Raw genomic sequence first — 10041 nt, 5'->3', positions numbered from 1 at the left:
AGTCCATGGAGCTTCGGGGACCTGAAGCAGTCCTCTCACAATATATGTGAAATTCAGCTTTTCTCATTTTTTGGCCTTGAGAATCCATAAAGATTTTTCCTGTGCTCATGCACTGAACTGTCTGTGAATTACTGAGACAATAACATACTGTTTTATGTGTGCTTGCAGGTCCCTCAACCTCAACTGGCCATTGTACTTCGGCAGCTCGGGCACACACCAGCAGAACCCTGGGTCTTCATTTCATCCTGGATCGGTCAAAGAGGAAGGACTTCCGTGATGAAATTATGGTTGACAATCTGGACAGGGCCAACAAGCAGGTGCAATATCAAAGAGGGAAGGATTCACGGCAAGTTGAAAGAACAGGCAGGCTGCAGAGCTTGAGGACAAAATAGCACTGCGGGAGCTGACACTTGCATCTTGGTTCCTGAAACAGGAACGTGAGTTGAGTGAGGAAGACAGAGCGCAGTGGAAAGTCCGGTTTGAGAGGCTGCTTTCACTAATGGCCACTAGAGTGCAGGATCTTGCATTGCCCACTCCACAGTCTGAGTCCCCTCCACGGTACCATGCGCTGCAGACCAGGAACACTTTGGATAATTCCATGGTTGGCGGGTGGCCCATGCAACCAGGACTTAACAGTAGCTGGACAGGGCAAATCTACCCCCTGCAGTCCTCCACCCCCATCCAGACCCTATTCCCCCAGCACACATCCACCCCTATGCTGACCCTCTCCTCCCTGCAGACTCCACCCTCCAAGCAGTGGCACCCAGTGCATGCTAAACGCACATGAACGAGAAAGCAGAACATGCCAGAGGACTCGCAAACTTAGGGGATTGTTTTGATGGCACTGGTTTCACTGTTTACATCAGGCAGTGTTTGGTTTATGCACTTTGTTTTATTACTGGTTTTAGTGTTGGTTTAACATATAAACTGTACACCAGCTGCCATTAGAACACCAAAACAGCACCCTCTCTCTCTCTCTCTCTCTGTAATACATCCATATTCACAAATAAAGGCTTTTATTTAATTAAGAAAATGTATTGCCATTATTACGTCACATTATACAATGTGTATTTCGAATAATAAAGATAAACACATGGTAAGGCACAATAGGGAAATTATATCCAAACTCAATCTCTCAATACGTCTATGTACAAGAATCCATAAAGTAAATGCACAGCCCCCCCCCTCCCCATAAACTGTCATCTCATGCATAAGAAAAATTCTGCATACGGTTTTATAAGCCAAGGCAAAAGAGATATGCGGGGTCCTCTAGGATAATGGGGACAATAGCTCCATTTATGGCAATAGAATAGTGTCCCTGGTTGTCCATGAATGTAGACTTCTGATGGTAGGAGAACCCTGGCATCATGACCTTTTCCAGCGCAGCCCATGTTGGTGTCCATAAATTGGCATCTGTGGTCCATGGGGACTTGCATAATACTGTAGTATGTTGTGATTTATGTACTCATGTGCTCCTTGAGGAGGGCAAACGATGGGCACATGAGTCCCATCAGTAGCCCTGGCACAATTTGGAAACCCCATTTTCTCAAAACCAGCAGTTACTTCAGGGATATTATGTATTCCTCCCACCTGTGGGTAAATCACACGTCTGATTGCCTCCACAGCCTCCGCCACTACTTTACCCACAATTGACTTTCCAACCCCAAACTATTTAGCAGTGAACTCTTAGCAGTCTGGGGTAGCCAGCTTTCAGATGGTTATAGCAATCTGCTCACAAAGCTCTAGGAATGTAGCTTTCTTCATGCAAACGTTCTGGACTCACTGCTGGTCATCCCAGAGCCGCATGACAATGTGATCCCACCAGTCTGTGCTTGTAGCACTGCTCCAGTAGTGCCAGTCCATGAAGGGGGCATCAGCGGCTATGCCGAGTGTCATGAAAAGCATCATCCAGTTTGAGTCTGCCATGTCTGTATCGTCCCCCACCTGCTTCATCAGGTGCCTTTGGTGGGCCAGAAAACATTGGCGAAATGTCCACCAGCATCTCAGGGAAGCTCTGCTCATTTCCTGAAACAGAAGTGAAAGCACAAGCAAGAGGAGCTCTTGAAATGGTGACTCCTCCATGTTGCTGGCTACAGTTGCTGGGAGCATGCAGACTAAAACGATGGCTCGGCAGGATGTGTTGGCAGGCTGCGATAAATTCCTGTAACAAGCAGGATGGACAGTCAAGTTTTCCCCTGCACCATGAACAAAAGTCTAGAGCGGACACATTTCGGGAGCGTGCTAGGAACTTGATATGGTTGGTTGGACTCGGGTCTGCGTACTCCAGTGTGGATGTTGGAGCCCCATTGTGGGGCCCGGGTTCAAAAATTCTTAACCTAGGGTCACCAATCAGTGTAGATGCTCAAGCCCGGGGCTTTCAAACCCAGGATCCTCAGACTCGAGTCCCACTACCCCTGGGTTCACACTGAAGTGTAGACGTACCCTTATGCCTATGGCCCCAACCTCAAATATGCACATAAGTAATGTTATGGCTGTGTGTAATCCCATTAGAAATGATGAGGGTACTCATGTGCAGAAAGTTAATCGCACAAGTCTTTGCAGGGCTGGGTCCTAAGTCAGCACTTGGCCCCAAAACAGGTGACAACCTCCAAGTGGTCTCATACGTTGCGTCTGCTTAAAGCTGGCACTACCCCCCGACAACAAAACCACTATCCCCCACCAACATGGACTCATGCCCAGATCACACTGAGCAAAGCAACAACTAACATATGTGTCACGGTTATGGTTCTGGCAGCTCCTTGAGAAGCTCATCGAGAGAGGTCCTTTTTGTCAGGAACTTGGTCTTGCTAATCATTGCTTTGCCTCACTCCACTCAGGAAGAGCGTACAAGGGGGGAAAACCAAATAAGTCCGTCAGACTTTGCTGTTATCACTTCTCCCTTCTGGTGCGAAAATGACGTGAGCGTCCCCTGACTGAAGCCATTTTAAAGGGGGAATGTCAGGTCATTTCCACCACAGCTAGAACCATCACGTGAGTATTAAATGTGCAAATGCAGAATGTTTCTCTGTATATATATAGTGGCTGGAGTGCAGGAAGCGGCGCGGGCTGAGGGATGTGCTGGCCACTGCTTCCCGCCGCCCCCATTGGCCTGGAGCGGCAAACCACGGCCAGTGGGAGCCGCAATCGGCCGAACCTGCGGACGTGGCAGGTAAACAAACCGGCCTGGCTCACCAGGGTGCTTACGCTGGCGAGCCACGTGCCAAAGATCCCTGGACTAGTGTGAAGCTTCAGCTGGTGCAGAAAGCTGCCGCCCATGGGTTTTTACACTGGTGTGGCTATGCCTATGTATCTGTACCTGGCTAAACTGGGACATGCACTGGTAACCCACACTGGTGCATGTCACAGACTACACTGGGTCAGCCATGTCTGTGTAGCTATGCAGGGCAAAGCCCCTACATAGAGACAAGGCCTTACTATGAGCCTGAAGCTCCTTAGTGTTCCCTGAGCATGCTAAGTGTACTCTGGATTGCTACTGGTTAATCCCTTTGGTTTAGGGCCTAGGGAGCAGGGTTGGCCTTGCTCCTGTCTAACCAACTTTAATCCTACTACCTTGTTACCATCCCTCCTTTGGTTTAGTTCCTAACAGAAGTAGCTGTCTTGGAGAGGCAGATGCATTACTTTTAGGGGCTTTCATTTTTGCTTGGATGTAAAATCCTTCTCTCACCTGTTTGGTCTTTTATTAACTTTATTATCAGTTGATTTAATCACTTTGTTTGTTTACTCCCGTGCTGAGGTATTTTGGTTTGGGTACCCCAGGCTGATCCATCACACTTTGATCTGGGACGCCCTCATCCTTAGGTTCATCTGACTTCCTCCCACCCTGGAATCTGTCCATTGTGGGAGGAGGGACAGCAAGGAAACTTATGGGAAAGAGAGGGGGAGGGGGAAGAGTCTGAACCTTTTGATGTTTGCTCACCACTAATTTATGACTTAGATTCGACATATCTGGCTTAGAGCCGTGGTTCTCAGCCTTTCCCACACTGCAACCCCCTATTCCTATTGGTCTGTGGTGCTGATATAGCCGCCACACTGTGGTGTCTGAGCACCCCACCATTTTCAATATATTTATGCTCACAACTCCCGGGTGAGAAAGGGGGTGCTCTTATCCCCATTTCACAGATGGAGCTAAGGCCCAGAGGCCCAGATCCCCAAAGGTATTTAGGGTCCTAACTTTCAGTGATTGGAGCCAAAGAGACTAAGACCATATCTACACTATGAGGACTGTAGTGGCATAGCTACAGCACTGTAGTTATGCTGGCATAACTTCATAATGTAGACGCTTCCTGCAGCGATGGAAGACTTTCCTGTTGCTGTAGAAGCACTATCTCCCCGAGTGATGGTAGCTAGGTAAACGGAAGCATTTTTCCATCAACCTAGCTGTGTCTACACTGGGGGTTAGGTCAACATAGCTACAGCGACGGGGGGGATGAAAAATCCACCCCTCTGAACGCCATAGCTGTGCTGACCTGACTTTTAGGTGTTTATTGGGCCTAAGTGACTTGCCCAAGGTCACACAGGAAGTCAGAGCAGGACTTACTTGAACCTGGGTCTCACAAGTCCCCTGTGAGTGCCCTAACCACTGGACCCTCCTTCCTTTCTGGGCATTGGATCACCCCCATCTCCTTAGTCCTCCCTCCAATCTAGCTAGGATCTAGCTGAGACCCTGCTCCCACTTAGCAGTATGGGAAGGGCAGGGCAGCTGCAACCCCTGACACCTCTTTGCAAGCCCCCAGAGGGTTCTGACTCCCAGGTTGTGATCCGCTGTCTTAGAAGAGCATGGCACGGTACGTACTGGGCGCATCTCTATATAATGATCATTTATTAAGGGAACAATGAAAAAACAGGCTTTGACCCTGCTGCACCATGGAAGCACAGAATCATCAGCATTGCTTGGGATTGCTCCTCTGTTTTTCTTTGCTTCCCACATCAGCAGGGGCTCTACATTTTCTCTTTTCGATCATCATCATCATTGAGACAGCAGTTTCCCATCCCATGATGGCATCGGCCAACATACGTTTCGATGTGGTGGCACAGGGTATGTCGGCACACGCCATTCAGCCTCCTACATCGTCCCGCGCCTGTGAAGGGAAACAAGTGTGTCAGAATTCTCATCTCATCGATACTAGTGCCCAGTCCCAGGAGGCCGAACATGGTATTGAGAATTAGGAAACTAGCTAATACCTGGCTGGCCACAAGGACGCTCCAGTGGAGAAGAAGGAGGATTGGTGGGAGGCAGGACAAGTTCAGGATTCTTAATATGCTATATGAGACCTCGTCTTGACAGATCAAGAGGAACTGATCACAGAACTAAAAATTAATGCTAATTTAGGTACAAGTGAGCATGACTAGATCACATTTATGATGTGCAAACCGAACAAAGTCCAGACCAGTGATCTATACACCTGGTGCTTTGAAAGTGCCCGTTTCACAAAGCTGAACACAATTATGAGCCAAATCAGCTGGGAGGAAGAATTTAATCAGAAAAATGTGAATGATAATTGGGAATTGTTTCAGAACATTTCACTTGGTTCCCCAAAAGCCATAATCCCACAATCAAGGAAGGCCATATTAGTTAAAAAGACAATCTAGTTTAGAGGGAAAATGAAGGGAGCTTTATATATATATATATATATATATATATATATATATATATATATATATATATATATATATATATATAACAAATGGAAGAAAGGGGAAATAGATAGTTATGAATATAAATCAGAAATTAGGAACTGTAGAAAATGGAGAAGGGAAGCAAAGGGACATAAGGAGAAATCTATGGCCAGCACAGTTAAGAGCAATAAGAAGGAGTTTTTTTAAAATATATTAGGAACAAAAAGAATCCTAACAATGGTATTGTCCATTACTAGATGGAAATAGTAGAATTATCAGTAATCATATAGAAAAGATAGACATGTTCAATAAATATTTCTGTTCTGTATTTTGGAAAAAAACCTCATGATATAATCATATCAAATGATTACACTCTTTCCATTCCATGGTATCTCAGGAGGATGTTAAACAGCAGCCACTAAAGTAGCTTTTTAAAATCAGGAGCTCCAGATAACTTGCATCCAAGAGTTTTAAAAGATCTGCCTGAGGAGTTCACTGGACCATTAATGTTGATTTCCAATCAGTCTTGGAACAGTGGGTAAGTTCAAGAAGACTGGAAGAAAGCTAATGTGCCAATATTTTAAAAGTGTAAACAGGACAACTCGGATAATTATAGGTCTGTCAGTCTGATATTGATCCCAGGCAAGATAAATGGAACAGTTGATACGGGACTCGATTAATAAAGAATTAAAGGAGGGTAATATAGTTAATGCCAATCAACATGGGTTTATGGAATATGGATCCTGTCTAACTAATTTGATATCTTTTTTGATGAGATTACAAATTTGGTTGATAAAGTTAATAGTGTTGATGTAATATACTTAGACCTCTGTAAGGCATTTGACGTGGTTCTGCATGACAAACTAGAAAGATATAAAATTAACACGGCACACATTACATGGATTAAAAGCTGGCTAACTGATAGGTCTCAAAATGTAATTGTAAATGCGGATTCATCATCAAACAGGCGTGTTTCTAGTGGTGTCATGCAGGGATCGGTTCTCGGCCCTATGGAATTTAACGTTTTTTATTAATGGCCTGGAAGAAAACATAAAATCATCACTATTGAAGTTTGCAGATGACACAAAAATTGGGAGTGGTAAATAATGAAGAGGACAGGTCACTGATACAAAACAATCTGGATTGCTTGGTAAACTGGGCTCAAGCAAACAATCTGCATTTTAACATGGCAAAATATAAATGTGTACATAAATGTGTACAACAAAGAATGTAGGCTGTACTTACACGATGGGGACTCTATCCTGAGAAGCAGTGACTCTGAAAAAGATTTGGGGGTTGAGGTGGATAATCAGCTGAAAATGAGCTCCCAGTGCGATGCTCTGACCAACAGGGTTAATAAAGTCCTTGGATGCATAAACAGAGAAATCTCGAGTAGGAGTAGAGAGGTTATTTTATGTCTGTTTTTGGCACTGGTGTGACTGCTGCTGGAATACTGTGTCCAGTTCTGGTGTCCACAGTTCAAGAAGGATGTTGATAGTTTGGAGAGGGTTCAGAGAAGATCCATGAGAATGATTAAAGGTTTAGAAAACATATCATGATAGACTTAAAGAGCTCAATCTGTTTAGCTTAACGAAGAGAAGGTTAAGGGGTAACTTGATCACAGACTATAACAGGGGTGACCAAACTTACTGGCCCTCCGAGCCGCATAGGACAATTTTCAGAAGTTTGAAGAGCCAGAGCGCACCTGTCAGGAGCCGGGGCTCAAGGCTTCAGCCCCACTCCTGGCAGGTATACCCTACAGCGCTGAAGCCCTGAGACCCTCCTCCCCACTGGGCAGAAGCCCCTATCTCACCACCCTGCTGAAAAGCAGAGGTCCTGAGCTCCCCCCACTCCAGTCTTGTAGGTGGAGAATTGGGGGGGGGGGCATGGCGGGGGCTTTCAGGCCACACTTTAATAGTAAAAGAGCCACATGTGGTCATGAGTCACAATTTGGCCACCCCTGGTCTATAAGTATCTACACAGGGAACAAATGTTTAATAATTAGCTCTTCAGTCTAGCAGAGAAGATATAACATGATCTAGTGCTGGAAGGTGAAGCAAGACAAATTCAGACTAGAAATAAAGCATACATTGTTGACAGTGAGGGGAATTAATCACTGGAACTACTTATCAAGGGTTGTTGTGGATTCTCCATCACTGGCCATTTTAAAATCGAGATTGGATGTTTTTCTGAAAGATCTGCTCTCAGAATTATTTTGGGGAAGTCCTAGGGCCTGTGCTATAACAGGTAGTCACACTAGATGGATCACGATGATCCCTTCTGCTCTTGGAACCTATGAACCATCTACTCTCCCACGGCCTCCACCTCCAGAATTGACAATCAGCCTGCTCTCTTCCCCTGAGTCCCAGAATGATCTTCACAGGTGCAGGCTATCTACCCACCCAATCCTTTCAGGAACACGAAGGGCCTCTCAGTGCTGACTCTCCCCTGCCACTGACTCTGACCCTGTGTCTGAATGACTCCCTAGAAGGAACCCTCAGAACAAGTCTTGACGCCCAGTCCAGAACTCTGGGGAGATGAAAGGCCATGGGGGAGGGGGAGAATATATGAGCCAGATCCTCTGCAAGTATAAATCAGCACTGCTCATTGAAGTCAATGGGCCTGAGGGTAAATGAGAATCCGGCTCAATAGAGCTTTGCTGATATAAACCATCTAAGGAAGAGGCCCTGTATGTCTCCACGTTGCTAAGATAAACATCACTTTAAGATAAGGAGTGCTTGAGTTTCAGAATCTCACTGGTCACTCAGTAACAGACCTAAAAGTGGCAATTCTTCAAAAAAAAATAAAAATAAAAAACCTTCAAAAACAGACTCCAACGTGAAACTGCAGAACTGGAATTAATTTGCAAACTGGACACCATCAGATTAGGCCTGAATAAACACTGGGAGTGGTTGGGTCATTACAAAACCTAAACCTAATTTCTCCAATACTAATTTCCCCCTACTGTTACTCACACCTTCTTGTCAACTGTCTGAAACGGGCCACTCTCATTACCACTTCAAAAGTTATGTTTCCTCCCTTGGTATCCTGCTGTTAATTGAATTGTCTCGTTAGATTGACCTCACACTTGGTAAGGCAACTCACATCTGTTCATGTATTTATACCTGCTTCTGTATTTTCCACTCCATGCATCTGATGAAGTGGGTTCTAGCCCATATGAATATGGACATTGGACTATAACCTATGGACTATTTCTAAAAGGACTTTTGGCAACTACAAGCTCATCTCTGCTATGTATCTGAACCTCAAAAATTGAATTCAAGTCTGTATGTATATTAATCTTTTAACTAAAACTCTCTTTTTTCTTTTTTCATAAATTTTAACTTAGTTAATAAGAATTGGCTGTAAGCGTGTATTTTGGGTAAGATCTAAGTTATAATTGTACCTGGGTGTATGGCTGATCCTTTGGGATTGAAATAACCTTTTCTTTTATATGATAAAATAAGATTTTCAGTAATCATCATCACATCTGACATGTGTGTCTGGACGGAGGCCTGAGGCTGGGTATTTTAAAGAAACTGCGTTGTTTGGACTTCTAAGTAACCAGTGAGGGAATACAAAGGCTATTTTGTGCTGGTTTGGTAAATCTAAGTATTGGAATATCCACCAGCTTCTGGGGTTTGTCTGCCCCGTTTTGTTTGCAGTTCACACTAATTGAGTGACCTCATCTGGCTCCCATGGGCAGCATCGTCACAAATGGTTATGATAATAAAGGGGGCGGAGCTAGGGCTAATATATAGAAGGCTGGGGTTAGCTCTGAAGTTGGAAGGAAGAACCCGGGTGACTAACCTGGTTGTCTGGTTAAAGCCATCTACCCATCCTGTACGATTTGTTATTTTGCTTGCTTATATTTTCTAAGAAGTTAACTTCCTATAATTACATCATTCAGCATCCTCTTCTTCCCATTATAGAGGCGCTGTGACTATGAACCTCCGGAGAAGGTTTGGGTAGGCTATTTAACCGAACTGGTTCTCCCATCCCTGCTGGCAAGTTGCCGTCTGCCAGTGGTTTAACCATGATAAAAATAATTCAGGCCAAATCTTCAACTGGGTAAACTGGCATAGTTCTGTTCACTTCGATGGAGCCATGCCGATCTATGTTAGCTGAGGATCTGGACCATAAGCCTGATTCTCTATGAGTTGACACCTCGTGAAGTCATTTACACTGCTGCAAAGTGAGTGTAAAATGCCAGCAAGTCAGAATTCTCCATGCCCACTAGTGGTAGCCTTTGATGCCCATGATGCCTACATGTAAATGATTGCACAAGCTGCAAGGCAGTGGAGAATCAAGTCCATTGTTTTGAGGATCACGATTCAGTTCCTTGGTCAATCATTATTTTGTCGTTCTCTTTCTCCTTGCTCTTCATCGGACCTATGACACGTT

This window comes from Chrysemys picta, chromosome 3, assembly GCF_011386835.1.
Source record: "Chrysemys picta bellii isolate R12L10 chromosome 3, ASM1138683v2, whole genome shotgun sequence".
In the NCBI taxonomy this organism is placed as follows: Eukaryota; Metazoa; Chordata; order Testudines; family Emydidae; genus Chrysemys; species Chrysemys picta.
Note: the sequence above shows the minus strand (reverse complement) of the source record.